Genomic DNA, 18,789 nt, shown 5'->3' with positions numbered 1-18,789 from the left:
GCTGAACGTGAAGCTACGAGGGAAAGACCAGTTTGTCCATGAAATGTACACAAACGTCAGAGCCTTCAAAACCAAGCTAGCTTTATTCTCAAAGCAAATGTCAAACAAGTCATTTGCTCATTTCCCCACGCTGGCTACGCTGAAAGAAGCCCCTCGACATGTGAAAACATACAGGAAATCACTGGACGACCTGCACGGAGAATTCTGCCATCGGTTCTCTGATTTTAGAAAAATTGACAAGTCACTTCAGCTGGTGTCGTGTCCCTTCAGCTGGTGTCATGTCCCTTCACACAAAACCCTGAAACGGCGCCACGGGAGTTGCAGTTGGAGCTGATTGATCTCCAATGTGACACCGTCTTCAAGGAGAAGTTCAACTCTCTTAAACTGGATGAGTTTTATGCTTCATTAAACCCAGCCAAATTTCCAAACATCCAGAAGATGGCACAGAAGATGCTGGTGTTGTTTGGCGCTACGTATGTGTGTGAACAGACTTTTAGTGTGATGAACACCAACAAAGCACCCCACAGATCCCAGTTGAGTGATGAAAAGTGATGAAAAAAATTTCCCCTCGGGGATTAATAAAGTAAATACCTGCCTACCTACCTACCGAACACCTCAGATCTGTTCTGAGAATTGCCACAACAAAACTAACACCAGACTTCGATGCACTGGCAAAGAAGGGTGATCAACAACACTGTTCCCACTAAAAGTGAATGTAAGTATTAACATTGTAATGCCTTTTTTATGTTTATGTTTGACATGTATGCATCTGGTGCTGGCCCGGCCCGTCTGTCAAATTTTAAAAGTCAATGTGGCCCCTGAGCCAAAAAGTTTGCCCACCCCTGGTCTAATGGAAGCTCCGAGTAAATTTCATCATTATTTATTCCAGTGTTTTTGTGGTTTGGAATGTGAACTCGGATATTTCAGCCTCTGTCGCTCTCCTTCTTAACTTTCTTTTTTTCAATCTGTTGCATGTGAAATTGCCCAACTTTGTTGAGTTGCAATACTAAATTATACAAAAGTACACCTTTAACATTTACAGTGAAAGACTCCCCAACAAAATATTTAACACAAAAAAACAGCAAGATTTCGTGGAGACACTTTTTAAGCATGTCTGACATTGTGATTACTGCAGGCTCATGGTTTTTGTTAGAGATTTCAAATTAATTCAAGTTTATAAATAGTTGATTTAGCATATTTCTATTTTTTTATTTTTTACTGAATGACAAAACTGCAACGCAATCACCCGCTTTGAAGCCGAAGTAGCAGATCTGTCAATCAAGAGAACGACATCATTACAGAATCTAATAATCAGATGTTAAACAGCGTCAGTCATGCAACCAGCCTGGCTAACAAAGGAACAACACTGGTGTGATTGGGGCTTCGCTGATTTGCATACAGGTGATTAAAGCACACTAATGTCACCGCTTCCCAGAGGGCCGCTGCTGATGGTGTGTACGTGTAGACTCTGTTTCATCCAGATTTTATCTCTTTGTCTATGGAGCAGCAGTTTGTAGGGTGAAATGCACTGCAAACGGTTTGACTTACAGAGACGCTGCACGGGTTAAGAAAGGTTATCGTCGCTGCAATCCTCTTGTTGTATCACCATTAGATAGTAAGCCTTGTCTTTTATTAAAATCTGTCTTTACAAGGTTTCATTGTCATATCAGAGTCTGAGGCATTCACAATTTACAACTTAATAACTATAAAACTGAACAGTTTAGGAGCTTTAATATACTGAACATTTCAAGCTGCATGAATTATAAATCTTATTTATAATACAGTGTACCTGGATTTTAGAATGTCACTAAACATGTCAGGATTTCTGCTAAATACAGAGTCCATACAGCTGTGTTTATTGACTATCCATCCAGTTATATAATCCCCTGAATTATATTTTCTCCTCCTGATTCCAGTAAACAAAGATGTTTGTTTATGAATGCAGGCTCTGTTCTGTCAAATGAGCGGCTCCCTCCCCGACACTGACATCTTCCCACTAAGTTGTTGTTTACTTCCTGAAGAGATTACGTGTCTCTTTCTACCTTCAGCCTCTTGGCGGGAGCATCGACGACTCAGGTGCGACTCACAGACATCTGCCACTGAATGCAGGGTATTTTCAGAGGATCAAAGTGCTTTCATCTGGCAACCTTTCTTTTCTCCCAGCCACTTCATTTCCTCTTGACTTTCCACTGAGCATATAGCTCATCTGTCAACCAACCAATGACATTTGTTTGTCTCATTTCCCAAAAGCAAGGCACTGAGGACAGATGGCGAATGCAGTATGACCGCTTCCAAGTTTGGGTTCAGTGTTACAGAGAAGGGAAAACTCATTTAATCTCCAAAATACCTTGAGTTAAATTCAAGAAATATACACATTGCTTTCTTGCCCTATATAACCATGAAACTTCCGTGGTTGATTACTTACATGAAGATAATTATCACTGAATAACAGGTTTTCTCAAAATGTATGTTCTGATGTGCAAATGATGCATTATCTAATTAAACCTAATGGGTTTAGTTTTTATGCTACATTATGATAAACTAAACACAATCAATAATCGTATCTAATGTGTTTCCCGAAATGTCAGGGAGAACTGAAATTTCCGATCTCATTGACTGAAGTCCTCTTAATGTCACCTGATTTTTGAGATTTTCTCTTTCACAGTTTTCCCTCCATGTTGCATGCATCAGAAGGTCGTGCTTGGCTTTGCAAGTTGAGCCCTCACTTGAAAAAGATCAAAGACTGTATCTTAATTTAAAGCATCACACTTAGGACATTACTAGATGAAGTGGAAGAAAGTGGAGTTGTGAGCTGAGCTGAGCTGAGCTGAGGAAGAACAGTGGACAACAGGAACAATATGGCTGTGCAGATCAGCTTGCAGAAGCATTAGCAGAGAAGAGGCGCTACAAATCAAAGATAAAAGATAAGCCCCTCTGGATCAAAGATCGCAATCAAACAGAAAATGGATCCCGGTGGATGAGATCAGAGGGCCTGAGGGCAGACATTCAACTTAATCCTACTACTCAATCTTGAACTCAAACAAGACAGTTTAAAAAGCTTGCGAAAGAAAGGGCTTATTCAGACGGAAAATGATAGGCACCTATTGGAACAACTAATGGCTCTGGGATGCACACTGGGTGAATGGAACAAACATTCTCAATAATAAATCAGCCTCGTTGGGACACAATAAATAAAGAAAAGAGGTTGACAGAGACAGACTTTTTATAGCAGGCACAGCAAAAGCACATCAGAGCCAGAGCACGGTCATTTCAGCAGAGGCTCAGAGGCCATCTCAGCCCTGCTGGATCCAATAAGACTTCAAAATGTACATAGCAAAACACATACCAGAATGCACACTGAAATATTTTCTCATCTAATGCAAAATTCCAGAGTTCTGGCTGTAGCTGTTTTACAACCATGTTTTAATCATAGGAAAATGTTTAGCATATAAACAAACAACCATTTCCCTAAACCAATACACATCTCACCACATAAAACTTGTACTGTATCATCAGTACTGCCAGTAGAGCAAAAAATCCACAACGCCAAGGACGTACACTGAAAATGAATTGAGAGTGGAACAACTGCACAAATATGGATGCGTAATACAAATTTCCCAAAGTGAAAAGCTAATTGCCACCCTTAAGTCTACAGGGGACTGAGGCACAATAGGCTATTTTGCTGAGCTCTATTAAAAAGTAAACAAGATGCAAACGATTTAAGGTGGCACAAAAGCTGCAGAACAATATTCGAGCAGGGAACAGTGTGATCAAACTTTTCTCTCTTTCGGCTGTGTGTGAGTGAGTGTGAATGAGAAGGATTATATTCTCTTTTCATGAGTGGGTTTGTGTGTGTGAAGACACAACACAAGTGTGTCTATAATTCTGCTCTGCTAAATTTATTACCGCGTGCATATGTGTGATTACATTTCAACGGGTTAAAACCTACGTGAATACGCACACATAACGATGTGTTTGTGTTTGCGTGTGTGAGTGTGTGTGTGTGTGTGTGTGTGTGTGTGAGAGAGAGATATAAAAAGCAATAGACTGAATGACTAAATACATTTTTGTGCCTCCAGGGTTTCTAATGTTCCCAAACAGAGCATCAATGCCTCCCAGCTCCTGCTACGCCATAAAAAGTTTATATCTGCAAAGATAACACCATAACTTGTTGATTTATTCCAGATAATCACATTAAACAGAAATGTGCTTTTTATGCCAGTATATGATAAACATAGAATAAATTAAAAAAAAATCTCTGCTTGTGAATATAATAAACGGATGAAAAATAGTTGAAACTTGTTTTTCCAATGTTCATTTTCTTCCTTTTTGTGTTCAATAACAGGACTTGACATTTCATAACAACATTTTCAATTCGTTTTTTTTTTCCCCTCTGCATCAATATGACCAGAAGGCCGCTGGTCATGGACAGTAGGTGCTCATTTATTCGGCATACAATAAAACAGCAATCAGAGTTCTGGGTCAAAGCTGCTCTGAAAGTAGTGTTTCACCTGTTGACCTGCGGGATCAAATCCACACATCAAGATCACAACCTCGATGCGAAAATTAGTTGTTTATGTGGCGTTAGTAGCATTAGTATGTCGTGGATCAGAATATGGCCCCTTGTGTCGTTAAAAGATGTTTATCCTTAAATTCCTCTCCTACATTTAATCCATAAATCATAAATCATTTTATTAACAGAGCAGATTAAAAAGAAGTTATTTACAGAGAAATGTATTTATATTTTACTGGGGTCTCTGGAGTCTGGATGTAGAATGGGGACTAAGGAGATGTAATCAGGTGCCAGTCAGTGTTTGAACTGCTGCAAATAAAAGTATAAATTCCTGTGTTTCACAGGTAACCAGTGAAGGGGGCCAGTACAGGGGAAATGTGGTCTCTCCTTTTTAACAGTAGGGAGTCTCACTGCTGCAGGAAAGGCAGGGATGGCTGACTGTTAGACCCACACAAAGAGAAACAGGAGAGATCTCCATAATGAAACTCAAATCTGTTTCCTATGAACAGACATGTGAAGAGAGGCGCACAAAAGGTTGCCGAGTTGAATTCACAGAACCAGTGATTGAGACATCTGTTATACTCTCATCACACTGGGGAAAAATTGTCATCCGGCATTTGACAGCTTCATGACAGTTTGAACTTTAATGTAGAGCTGCTTGTTGTCGGCAAACAGATAGCAATAATAAGGGATGCTGCGGGACTGTACAAACAGAAGGTCTAAGGGAACACAGTGATCACACAGTTTTGAAATGTTCTTATCACAGTACAAAATGTATTTAATGGAGAGCTCCATTATAACATTAAGGTATTATTATGTTACCATTATTTTATTCATATTCTCTGTTCCTGAAAAGCACGCATACCAAATAAAAGAAAATCAAGTCCACTGGAGACAGAAAAAGATAGTGATATAATGTAGTCGCTCTAGTTAAAACGCCAACTAAATATATGTTCAGTATTTTAGCATTTGTTCATACACTTATAGCAGGCCCTTTTATGGTACACAATGTCCTTTCTAATATGAGGTATGCACAGTAAGTGAAAGGAAGTGCTTCCTAAGATATGAGATGTAAGAGTACAGTAACTACATATTTCTATCAGGGAGCAAAGAGCACATAAATCGTACTCTCTGGGTTATTTTTAGCTGAATAATAATAATCTGTTGAAGACCAGAGCAGACCTCCTGACTAATCTTTTTCAGCGCATTGTTCAGCACGGGCAGAGCAGCCCCAGCTCGAACTGCACACACACACACACACACAGACACAGACAAGACACGCACACTTGAGACCACTTTCAATGGCTTCACTGACTTTAGCCAGCTGTTCAACTCCATGAATGCCTCCCATAATTACAGCAATTTCACGAACATATGTGGAAGGCAGAAAATATCAAAGATCAAAGACAATGCCGTAAGTTCTGAGAGATGGTAAAGAATCAGGCTATGATTGGAGGCAGAAGATAATGACAGGCCTGAGCCCAGCTGCCTGAAAAGAATTGCCTGGAATGAAACCAAGCCTACACTGATAGCGTTCCCATATGAGGTTTTGTATTGTCCCCAAATAACATGTCAATTGTAATTACATCACTGAGGATGTAAAGGAGGCAGCTCTCATACACAATGACACGCATCTCCTAACTTCGAAATCATTTGTAGAGAAGTGGCTGCTGCGTTTTCTTCACTGAGAGTTTCTTGCTGCATTTACACGTCAATATGTCATTTAAATCTCCAGTATGACTTACCTGTAAGTGGCACACTGCATAGATAACATAGCACAATCAAACATCTTGTTATATAGTTCATTGAGTCGTTAACAGTGATAAAAAGTAAATGATTTTGTGAATTGGACCTAACTCTGTATCTAGTGCAGTATCCCCCCCGCTGCATTTACAAGCTTAATTCACAAGTGGTTGCTGCTCATTGTAAAACGGGGGAGGGATTCCTTAGTACCCTGTGATTGATCATGCCCTGGCAGTGGGACCGCATTAAACTCTCCCGAGCAGAGCAGAGATTTTTAACTGCAGTTCAGAATAGTGGTGAGCACAAAATTCCTCTATTTCATGTGCAAGTAGCCGGATCCACACATCTGCCTCGCCCTCCGCAAAAATGTTCAGTTGCAGAATTGATCTTAAATTGAGATCTGAAGGGAAACAAAAACGTCTAAGTTCTGTTACAGAAATGAGAAAACTGCATTGAAGATCCCATTGACATTCATGACATCGCCAAAACAATAAAGCCTTGGAACAGAGCTTCTCTCAAACGTTTTGCTCCATGTGCTTAGATAAGTTTAATACTTGTTCTCAGAACCCATCGGCTATTGATCTTACAATGATTTAGTTTCTGGGGACAACAAACAGTATTTTGGGGATTTCAGTGTAGCCAGTGGATATCTGGGCCAAGACTTTCTTTTCCGTGTGCCGGTCTGATTAGCAGCTTCTGAGAATGGAGTTGAGAGCAACATCTATGACCAGACGTTTCACACGTAGTCAGTTTGCACTCGGTTAACAGTTTAAAACAGCTACAAATCTCACACAAGTTGTCGGCAAAATACTTGTATGACAAACATCATTGCATTTCAGCCAATGCATTCCGCCTATATTATTCCCCACCTAAACTCTTTACCTGTATGCCACCAAACCTTTCTCATTTGGGATTGGTCAAGACTAAAAGAAATGCTTCTGGTACCAAAATCCTCTCTGTTCTGCCTGCAGAGTATGCATACAAACGCAGATATATATTTATAGTAATGTAATGGTTGTTAAACTTCGTCAAAGTGTCACTTTCTTAAAATAGACCTCGTTGTGGATGTTACCATATGTATATTACCGTCTCCCAGCTGTAGTTTCATATTTAACAAACAGATACAAGGGTAATTTCAATTTTAACTAATTCTAGACAAAAATACACAGTAGTGAATTTTACAAAATGTTGAACTATATTTTCAAAGTTGATTGTAAAACATATTTGTTAAGTGTCTTAGTTCTTAGGACGTTTTCCCATCTCTAACTCCAGACCAAGGTCCGAAACAAGGGTTTCATTTTTCAGTTCGTTTTGGTTTCACACTGCAACTTTGCATGTATGACATACTGACATCTCTACTTTTGACTGTTGTTAATTTGGCCAGTAGCCTTTTCCGTTTGAATTGTGAAAAACGAACGAACAAATTGGGACTTATTTTCCTCTCAGAAAATAAGTGATAACTTTTGTAATTTGTATGCATTTTGCAAGCTGAGTTTTAGTTTCCTTTGTTGAGCCAATTTACAGTTAAATAATTTATCATCTCCTCTCCGAATGCAACTCATTTTACTTCTTCTCTGCTTCTTTTTCTTCCTTTATAGTTTAATGAATGATGATGTTCTGCCCCACTTTATCTTGTATGAACCATCTAGAAGGTGTTTTCACACTGCAAACGAACAGAACCTTGTTTCAGTTTGATCCAACACCAGATCGTGGCACCTTTACTCCTGCAATTTTTGTTTGGGCCTGACTGAAAAGTCCAAAGGTCTAGGCCCAATAAGGTGGGTGTGAAAGCATCCTTTGACTCCCCATCATGGCATGGCATATGACATTTTGCCAATATTTATTCCTACAATTGCAAGCAAAGCTTTGATACTCCAGATTTCTGTAGTTCAAGAGAGCAGATGTGTGTGTGTGTGTGTGTGTGTGTGTGTGTGTGTGTGTGTGTGTGTGGGTGTGGGTGCGACTATATCAATCATGTTACTTTGAGGACATTTTGTGGGGTCTCCACAGTATCAAAGACTTAAAAAAAAAATGCTTTGAGATCAGAGTATTATTTCTTCAAAGTGACGGACATAAAGACTGTTTAAAAAAATAGCAGCAGAAGTACATCATCATAAGTCTTTGTCATGCAAAAGCACATGAGCACATTAAAACGTCTGCTCAGGCTAACTTGATGTCACTGCTCTAAAAATAGCTTTAATGAGATAATTACTCCATATGAAGCTCAGTTTCAATATTCTGTCTTTCCTTTTCCAGAACTTTTAAATAAAATAGAATGTCGAGGGATCTGTTTAATAGCTCTTGGCTTGATCTGCATGTGCATTCACTCAGTCAATAGGAGTTCAAAGTGGTTTATTACTACGCGAGTACTTATCTGCAGTGGCTGAAGGTATTCTTTTGCACATGTGGGTTGGATAGAGAGGAAAGGTGCGCTGCTGGTTTCACGCCACACCACATGTGTGTCCTGTATTAAAACACACACACACACACACGCATCCACAGACACACAAAACCTCACAAACAGTCGCAGAGGTGAAGAGAGTCTCTCTGTTTCCCATTTCCTCTCTGTCTGATACCATTACCATTATCTGTGACATGGTGCTGGCAACCATTTAGAGCCCAGAAAGAGTATGGCTAGCAAAGTACACTGCAAATTGCCCCACTATTAACTAATCAGTGGATGAATGTACATTTATGTGCCTGGTGTTGTGTGCTGCTACTATTACAGTCAGCCTCAAAATAACCCATTAGCGTTATCAAGATGTATGAAGATGATTTTGTTCAAAGTGCTTTCACCACCATCTTCACTGTCAATCAAACTGAATGAGTACCTGCCTATTCATTAATTTAGTCTGTGAAGACATGACACGTGTGAATTCTTGAAATTCAGTTTTTAAGTTAGAGCTACAAGTTATAAATTCTAACACACTAAATCATTTTTCATTTGACAATTAAGCATTTTGATGTTTTCCTTTTCATACTTTAAGAACTATTTTTCACAAATGTTATGCAATACACTGTGTAAACAAAAATAGGGAAAAAGTGTAATAGATTATAAATGTTTTAATTGAACAGTCTGTCAAAAACTGTGCGCACCTATACTTGAATTCAGGCTTAAAATCTTTAATTTATTATTAATACATAAAATGATATTTAAATCCTATTATTATTTGAACTATTGCCTTAAATTTAAAAGTATTTTAAAGCACCATACTTGACTGCAAAGTGCAGTATTTACAGTTTTTAATTTATGGTATGCCATAAATCATGCTTGTTCTTTCTAACAAATTATACATTATTGAATTATGATAGGTAATGATTTATATAACTTAGAATTTGTTATTTAACTAGTCACCTGGTTTTAACTATTAAATATTTTTAATCTGTGATCTTGTAAACTCATGTTATTGGTTTAAAAAGTTATCATTTAAACTGTAATGTCTTTAATTAACAATTATTTAAATACTTATATTAAATTAATCTGCAGTAAAGAAATGTTTATACATGGAGTAAAAAAAAATCAGATGCATAGCTTCTATTAAAGGTAAACCCATAAAGTAAGTTTGTTACAAAGGAAGACATTTTGTAAGTTGATGATAAGACATGATAAACATATTTATTGTTTCAGTTTTAATGTTCTTAACTTAATACGGATTTGATAACTTCAAAATCATTCAGTCTCTTATGAAATCCCTCTGACAAAAAAGTAGAATAGGCAAAGACAAATTTCATGTCTCAGATTTGATAACTCTGTTTTTTTCTTTAAAAGCACTTTAATGTTTCACTTTAGAATTAAATTTCAAACAGTAGGAGTACATTTGTACAAAAGGCAAAACATCACCCTGACGATCTTAAGATGCCGTTCAGAGGAAAGAGGGTGACAGATGGGCTGAGCCGAGGCCTGCGCTGTCATAGGTGACTTACTGTACAGCCCTCTGTATTCCTCCCTCTCCATCTGCAGATCATAATTCACATCTTAAAGATAACCTCCTTCCAATCCCATGAAATAAAAATAAATATAAAAAAAAAATCATGCGCACATTCTTCCTCGGTATGCTCTCAATTCTCATTAAGCGAGAAGCCTTTCTCAGGAGGCCTTCTCCACTCAACCTTTGCTATTCTTTCCACATGAATTATCTTTTTTTCAAAGAATTTCAATCTTCTATCAGTGACTGATACGAAGTAGGAGGAAAAAAAATAGAGAAATGAAGGAAGCTGTCATCTGTGTACCCTCAAACATGCAGGAAAACTAAAAACAAATACAAAAGGTACAAATGCTAATTTTTTAAGTTTACTTTTTACCATTCAATTCTGCTCAAATTCTGGAACAACTTCAACTTTCAAGGTAAACAATGTAAAATCAATGAAGGATTATATTAAAGCTTTACTAAATACATCTCACATCATTCATTACTTAATAAGCATATAGACTTAGACTTTATTAATCCCACAGTGGGGACATTTTGTATATCAACAGCAGATCATAGACTCAAATGGAGAAATATCCAATTACTAAAGATCACAAACTTGTTTTAGTAAACTTCAAATATGCAAACAATGGTAAAGTTCCCATTAGGATACAGCTTTTGTCCTACATCACTAACGGACACTTTTATCATTGTGCAATCGGAGAGGAAGCACACTGCAGCTGAGGACTATGGAAAAGCAATTAAAGAAGTATTTTGCCGCTGGACTTCAGCTGAAAGGCATTAACTACAATTCCCTTCGGGGCAAAGTGTTCCTTGTACGCTCTGTTGGATCAGCCTGGGTGCTACAAGCTGTAAACAGACAGCGAGAGAGACAGAGTGAGAGGGCTGGGTGCTGTTATCAGGAGTACACACAGTAGCCAGCAGGACAACTAAAACAGCGGGCTCTCTCACAGTTCTTTAGTAATGTGGCCTGAGGGTAGAAAGGTAAAGAAATTAAAATAGGAGGAAATAAAAGGAGAAAGTAAGTAAGTAAGTTTCTTTTCGCACAACAAGCCCCCGAAGCCTCGTTCTGAAGCCCTCTCAGACCCTTGGAAAGAGTCAGCCTTTTACTGCTCCAATTTATTAATACTGTATGATTACCAAGGGCTCTTTACGGTAAAGATGAATGGTAAGATGAAATCCAGTAAAGGACATTAAGCAGACAGTGTGTGATAATGATCATCCAGACTGAAAGAAGGCAGCGTTTGAAGTTCACCAGACATTATGCAGACAGTACATTTGTGCTAATACTCTTTGAGTGATGACAAATGGCAGGAAAATAAAGCATTAGCATCTTTCTGCTTTTTAACGTCACTAAGGTCGCATTCAAGTGGAAATTGCACCACCAGCTTTCCAGAAAGAATTACTAAAACGCAGACCGTCTGACATAAAGAAACTGAGTGTGTTAGAAAAAGGAGAAAATTCACTGGCCACAGCCTGCGAAGTAGCACAACAGCCTTCCCTGGATGCCACCAATCAATCACAGAAACATTAATAGGGGGTGATTACACCTTGTAGCCAACCCTGTGAGTCATAGGGAGCGTGAGCCAAAGTGAGGATGAAAAAGGGCTGAACAGCAAAGGAAATCATTGAATGGTCTGGTAGTCTAGGGATATTGTAATAAGTCAGATTTACAGCATGCACAGAGCTGTCCTTGGAGGGAAAAAAATAAGCTACATTAATTACTGCCAACCACAGCAGGCTTTGCTGTCAGGCTCCTTGAGAGTTCGACTTCAATGTTTAGCAGCAGGGTTCTTCCAGAGGGGCCCGATATGTCACTAATGCTCCTGCTGGATATCTCTTTGGGCCTTAAAATGATTTCTGATTAATCTATTGTCTTTTGTTCAGAATGACTGTATTTTTTTTCCCCATTTTCAAGCTGTACTTTCCAGCTTTCTCTTTACTCTTTATCCATTAATTAGTCTGTCACATTATCACTCGCAAAAAAAAAAAAAAAAAAAAAAACTCCTCCTTATCTGTCCTGGTCATTAAAATGGTTTGACCCGATTAGCTTAGCTTACAAAGACTAGAAACAGGGACAAACATAAAATCTGCCTTCCAAAAATCTTATTTCTTCAATCTGTACAAGTATAAAAATGGAATGTGGCCAAGAAGAGGCTGCCACAGGCCAAAAAGCAAGCTTTGTAAAATTGTGTCAATTGTTTTTACACACTGATATAGAGATTACATTTAGACAGAACCATGCTAGCTGTTTCCCCCTGATTCCAGTCTTTATGCCAAGCTATAATAAACTTTATTTGCATAGCGCTTTTCATATAAGACATGCCATTCAAAGTGCTTTACAGCAAGAGAATTACATGCAGTGTTTCACATACAAACTGATATTAAGGAACATAACAGGTTAAAATGTCATTTTAAAATATAAATAAGGAATAAACTGCATAAGAACAGTTACAATTAAAAGCAAGACATTAATAAAATAAAATAGAGATAAAATATGAAATAAAGCTAAATGCATTGCATGAACACATGCTCAGATAAATTATCCTTGTTCCACATCCAATATGAGTGTGGTATACCAATCTCACCTACCTAACTCTTGACAGGAAACTAAATAAGCATAATTTTCAAAATGTCAAACTAGTCCTGCAATGACCTTTTTCATAATTTCCTCTGAGGTGTGATACAACCTGTCATTAATAACAAGACCCTTATCTATGGCAACTTCACAACAGATGACGTGCGCAGACACATGCATCAGTGCCGTGTGAGAGCAAAGAAGAAAAAAAATATTCACCTGCGTCACTCTTAAATGTCAGTGCTTATGAATAAAAAAAAAAGGCCCAAGCATATCTGGAGTGATAATCTGGACACCTGGCCGGTAAACAGCAGGGAAGAAAGACAGAAATGTTAAGTGGAAAAAGCTCATTACAAAAAGTGTTGTTTCATTTCTGCTCTGAAATTTAGCAATTACATTTTTCTACAAAACCTACTTGAAACACTGAAAAAACTCTGGTTTAACTTTGGTAAAAAAAAAAATTCTGCCAAGACAAGCCAACAGTTCCCTCTTCTGTGTCAGTATAACACCGAGTTATGTGCGCTCAGTGACTGCACATCTCCCAAAGCGACAGAAAGCTATCTGAGATTGACACACAGGCACAGAAGAAAAAAACCTCAGGAAGTGTTTTCGACCAACCGCCGGAGTGAGAAGGTGAACGGATTGGGAGGAAATGGGGGAGGACAGAGGGAATAGAGAGATGGGCGAAAGACAGGAGAGACTGAGAGTGCAATTAACTGTGAAGGACAAAGAGTAAAAGGACAGAGCAGCAACAGAGGACAGAGATGAAGAGAGGAGAAGACAGAAAGAGACGGAGAAAATAGAATCAAACAGGATGAGGCAGATCTCTGTGTCAGTCCAGCCTCTGATTAAGACCAGAAAAACTACAAAGACAAGAAACAGGAGGCGTGTGAACTGCAGATGCTCTGATAAAATGAAATAGTTTGTAAGTACACGTGAACAAATAATGCCAGAACATGGAGAAAAGCATAAATTATAGGGGAGAATGAAACTATCTCAGTACATGAACGGCAAATACCGGTGAGATAAAGAGAATTTTATTTGTTCTGTTGTTGTGCTGACAGCAAGAAATAGAGGCGTATGGACATGACCATTCTAATTAGATCCTTTATGTGGACGTGTTTGTTCCATTTACTGTTAAAGTTGTCCAAAAGGTTACAGAGGGGTCCACACAATTTTCCTGTAAAAGACTTAATCACCAAATTTTTTACTTCTGCAATATACAGTGTATTGATCTCTTCATCTGAAGGGCCGTACCCGTGCTTTCTCACTGAATGAAGGCTTTGTGTCCAGTTATTAACAGTAATATTCAGAGCAAATGAGTTTCCTATCAACATTAAACATTTCTAAGAGTAACTGTGAACAGTTGTCTGCAAGTAGTTGCCTGTGAACAGCAGCAGGAATAGATAATTCTTGGATATTGAACAGGGTTAACTGCTTTTTTAGCCTGGTGGAAATGTGAAAACCACTCCAGAGGAGCGAATTTGTGTTAAAAGCCCAATTAAACATCTGAAAGGAGCTTTAATTTGTCTTCAGCGCAGACTAACAGCTATTTGATAATGAGCTACCTCACCGTCTAAAACCGCTGTCTTTAGGTTGTAGTAAGCCCGGCACAGGAATTTATTTAATTTTTTGACAAATTGCTTTTTACATTTTAAAGCCTGTAATGTGATTTTTTTTTTGTTTTGTTTTGTTTCTTAACCTCAAGGTAAACTTGAGTGATGAAAACAGTAGAAATAATTGAAAGGTGATTGGGAAAAGCGCGCTCCTTGGCTTTTCTAACAAATCGTCATGATATCAGACAGGGAACATTCAATCAGGCCGTGAAGTAAAGGAGCACGTTTTGCCACCAGCTGTGCAGCTGTTACGTCTTGAGTAGTGGTGCTGCAAATTGAATTCAGGTATTACAGGAGGGGAAAATATCACAGACCACAGGAGACAAAAAGACATTCTAATGAAAATAGGAACCCATCAGAAATGGATCTGTCCACATCTCTGTCTTTGTCACAAATACACACTCACTAGCTTATTACTCTTGTCTCTTGCAAGCCACCAGCTATATGCTCTATTCTAGCACCACCTATTGATAGTACTCCAGCTGTTCAGCGCTATAGATGCAGCAGCACATGTATCACCACAGAAATTGCAGGGTTCCATTTGTGTTACATTAACAACCAACCTGAACTAAAGATCTTTTTTTCTCTTATTAATGTCATGTGCATCTCTTCTCTGGAGTTCCATTAAGTTCCGTATCAAATCACATGCAAATATGGCAAGCTTCTCTCCAGCTGAAACTGCTCGTCCAGCCACCTGCACTTGGTAAACAGCTTAACGGGGCGGAGAAAACTGAAACAGATGACTGTGAAATTCAATTTTCTGACAGCCGATCTCTTGTCTTCACGGCAAATCATGAATAAGAGCATTTGCCTGAGTAAAGTTCATATCTGACTCACACAGAGAACGTAGAGTAACATAAAAGATGGACAGAGTCGTACAGAGCGGCTGCAGCTGTGCTACACATATTGCAACACTTAATTTTAATCGCATCCTATAACCAGTCCAGCTCGCTCAATAGTTTCAGCTACTTTATTGTCTCTTGCTACTCCATAAACGTCTCCATCGTTTTACGCAGCCCCGGCTGTGTAAAGCTGAACGATACATCACTGGTAGAATTAAATGAAGAAGTAAAAGCTGAGCTCTGATTCTGACAAAGCAGCTGCACATATTATGTAATCGAAAAGGTTAAACACAGCTTCGGATCTGTCTAAGTCTGATGTATGGCTTGCTAGTATGGGAACTCTAAACCCTAATGGTTTTTTTCGTCATTTGTCCTTGATCATGCAGTTTGTCTGAACATGTAGCCTGGCTACTCTTTAAAGGTTTGCAAAGCAGCGAATGTAAGTATTTCCATGCATGACGGCAAAGTGGTTCACATCATCCAGCTGGCTTAAGCAGAGGGGTCACCAGAGAGGGTTTTTCCACCCTGACGACTCTGCACTATACAATCATGTTAATTCACATTGTTCTTGATTTTCCTGATTTGTTTTGCCAAGTCAGCCTGAGAAGTGTCACTCTGAGCCCCAAGGAGCATCATCTAGTTTATGATCATGTGAATTACGACACCCAGATGGAGAGGAGTGACATTTCGGGTCATTGCATGTTCCTATGAATAAAACATGGGGCATTAGCTTAATTAATCTTGAGGAATAACAACGGGCAGTGGATAGTCGGCTGACCTTCCCTGAGTGATGGGTATCAATTACATGGCTCTGTGTTTGTGTGTAAAAGACAGACAGAAAGACAAGGAAGGAGAGAGAAGCTGTGCGTCCAAGTGAGCATAGCCACGTGCACGTGCACGTGCATTTGTGCAGCATGCAAGTGGTATTTTCTCATGGTGACAAGCCTTCGTGCCACCGCATCCCAGATGTACTGTATTTCCTAGCACACAAAAAGCTGCATAGCCGTGCATTTCACCATTCATCTTCTGACACTTGAGAGATGGCTGAACTCAAACATGCAGTAAACACTTTTTTTTTTTTTTTTTTTTTTTCTTTTTAAGGCACAATGCCCCTCCAAGGGACCGCCTATCCTTTTTCTTCACTTCATGCAGACCCCTCTCTCTTTCTTTCACTCTCCGACCTCTCACTTCTGTTCCTTCAACCGGGGAGCAAATTTGACGCTTGCTTGCTCACCCGCCTGCCCGTCTCTGACCACACAGACAGTCAGACAGACAGCATGTGGGATGGTGAATGACGAACTTGTCTCGGAGACTCAGAAAGCATCCGGACACATTGCCAACCCAGCCCAATTCACTGCAGGGCACTGTACATATCTTAGCCTGCCTTTCTGCACATATTTCCTCTCTGCTCATTCTGAGCTGTTTCTGACTCTCTCTCTCTCTCTCTCTCTCTCTCTCTCTCTCTCTCTCTCTCTCTTTCTTTCTCTTTCTCTTTCTCTGACAGTCTGACTGTTTGTTTGTTGCTATTCTTGTCTTCCTCTCTATAGCGCAGTATGTGTGTATCGGTGTTCGGTATGTGCCTAGAAGCTCTTGTTGACTCATATCAGCTCACCGAAACCACTTCTCTCCTCATTGCCTCTAATGAAAACGCTGATGAAACAAGCTATTACCCTAAACATGCTTATGTAAACACAAAGGAATCCCCCCAAGAAGAATCCCAATATAGCTGCAGACATCTACACGCCAGCCACATGAGTCTCTGACACTAGTTGAAGTGAGGAAGGCAGCATTGAGAAGAGATTTTTGGCTTATTTTGTTCTTTTGTGTGATAAATACAGCAAGTGCAGAGAGGTTGCATGCATTGACCTTTAATCTGTGTACTGTATGTGCTCCTTCTGTCAATTGCGTGTGGCGTTAATTCGGTCTGCATCCCAGTGTGTTTACTGCTGGGAATGTGACAAGATGCCTCTCCATTTTTCTTCTGCTAATTAAACTGAAGAGAAAGCAGGAGTCTGTGGGAAGACATGCGCTTGTGATGTGTATGTCGTGGATCTGTGCGTGACATAAATAATAAAGCTGTAAAACACTTTTTCACGTCTCTCTAGCTGCAAAGAAGACACATTTAAAAGAGCTAAAGCTGTCTTATCTGCACAGTTTGTGCCCCACTATTGAAAACCCCTCAATAAATTTGCAATGCTTCACCACAGAGGATCCGAGCTGCCGGAGTTGACTGTGGTATCTGAGCATGAAATACCAATAGACCCAGGATTCATTCAGGAGAAGCCCCCACACCCCAAAAAATAAACACACACTGAATAAGATTTTCTCCACTATAATGCATGCAGATTACAATATCATATCTAATGCAGACTCTATTCAGCCTTCCACTGAGTTTCCAATGAGACATATTCTTCATGCTTTGCTTCAAATAATCTTAATCTGTTTTTAGATTTAAACATCATCTCTATATAGGCTGTAATAATACATCTGCAGCATAAACACGGGAAAATGTTTATATTGCAACATCCCATGCAAAACCCAGCGGGTGCTTATTCACCAGAGCAAAAAACGACACGTAAAATGAGACAATCAGGGATTTAAACTGACTGTCAAAAGACAAATCTAATCCTATTAGCGCTCTAATCTTGTTTGGTTTTTTTCCCCAAGAGAACTTCAAAATAATAATAATATTTTAAAAAGTTAAAGAGGAAAAACGTCAGCCCGTAACTTACCTTAGTTTAACAGATTTTACAGACTGCAGATCCAGTGAGAGAATCCGATGCTGCTGAGGAGGATCAGAGAAGCCCTTCCACTGAGACCGACTCACAGCTTCTGCGCTCCTATTTAACGCAGTGTCAATAAAAAAAAACAACTTTTTTTTTCATCCACAAGGATAAAACTCACAATAAAAATCAATCAAATGCTACAGCCACCGCCGCCTTGCCCAGGTGTCTACCTTTTTTTTAATTTTAATTTTAATTTTTATTAGTGGATTAATGACCGGCGAGAGGAAGTGGCAGGGCACCGGTCTGGAGCCGTTATGAGCGGTGTGACAGTTGACTGCCTGGTAATCCAAGTGCGTCTAACAGCCTGCCGTTTACGCGGACGAGCGTGTGGTGGTGGAGCTCCTCCTCGCCTTTACCTCGCTGTCTGTGTGTTAAAGACACACACAACGAGGAGCAGCCTCTCCACAGTGTGTGTGCGCTCGGGTTGGACACCACTCTGGACTCCCCGTATTCAAACACTCACTTAGCCTACTAACACATTGCAGCTTGTGTGTGCTCATCAAGAAAGACTTTAAAATAACCTTGATGGTGTTTTATAGGAGCATTTTTTTTAATATATTGTAAAGACAGTATTGCCTTATTTGTATAGAGGTTACCACATTTTCTCGTCATGAACCTCCTGTTATCGCTAATGTTATTATATGATATAATATTTGACCAATGGTCCTAAAATTTGGGACAATTCACACAAAGAAACAGCCACACTCTGACTGTAAGGTTCCCTATTTTCCTTGTCTTGGCGTAACCTTAAAAAAAAAAACCTCCAGACATGTTATATAAAA

At 39.2% G+C, this 18,789-nt stretch overlaps 1 protein-coding gene across 3 annotated transcripts in view; it reads right to left on the bottom strand.

Annotated features, from left to right (window-relative positions):
• The window catches only part of calcr (calcitonin receptor), a 58,838-nt gene extending 40,556 nt beyond the window's left edge, over nucleotides 1–18,282 (bottom strand). For all 3 annotated transcript variants that reach the window (XM_069176112.1, XM_069176113.1, XM_069176114.1), the window contains exon 1: nucleotides 17,954–18,282. The gene's annotated coding sequence lies outside the window, so the exon portion shown is untranslated. The remainder of the gene's footprint in view (nucleotides 1–17,953) is intronic.
• Nucleotides 18,283–18,789: the final 507 nt, after the last annotated feature.

This window comes from Embiotoca jacksoni, unplaced genomic scaffold (genome assembly GCF_022577435.1).
Source record: "Embiotoca jacksoni isolate LCO1_2020_lvr unplaced genomic scaffold, fEmbJac1.0.p SCAF_7, whole genome shotgun sequence".
NCBI classification, from domain to species: domain Eukaryota; kingdom Metazoa; phylum Chordata; class Actinopteri; family Embiotocidae; genus Embiotoca; species Embiotoca jacksoni.
Note: the sequence above shows the minus strand (reverse complement) of the source record. Positions and strands in the feature narration are given on the sequence as shown.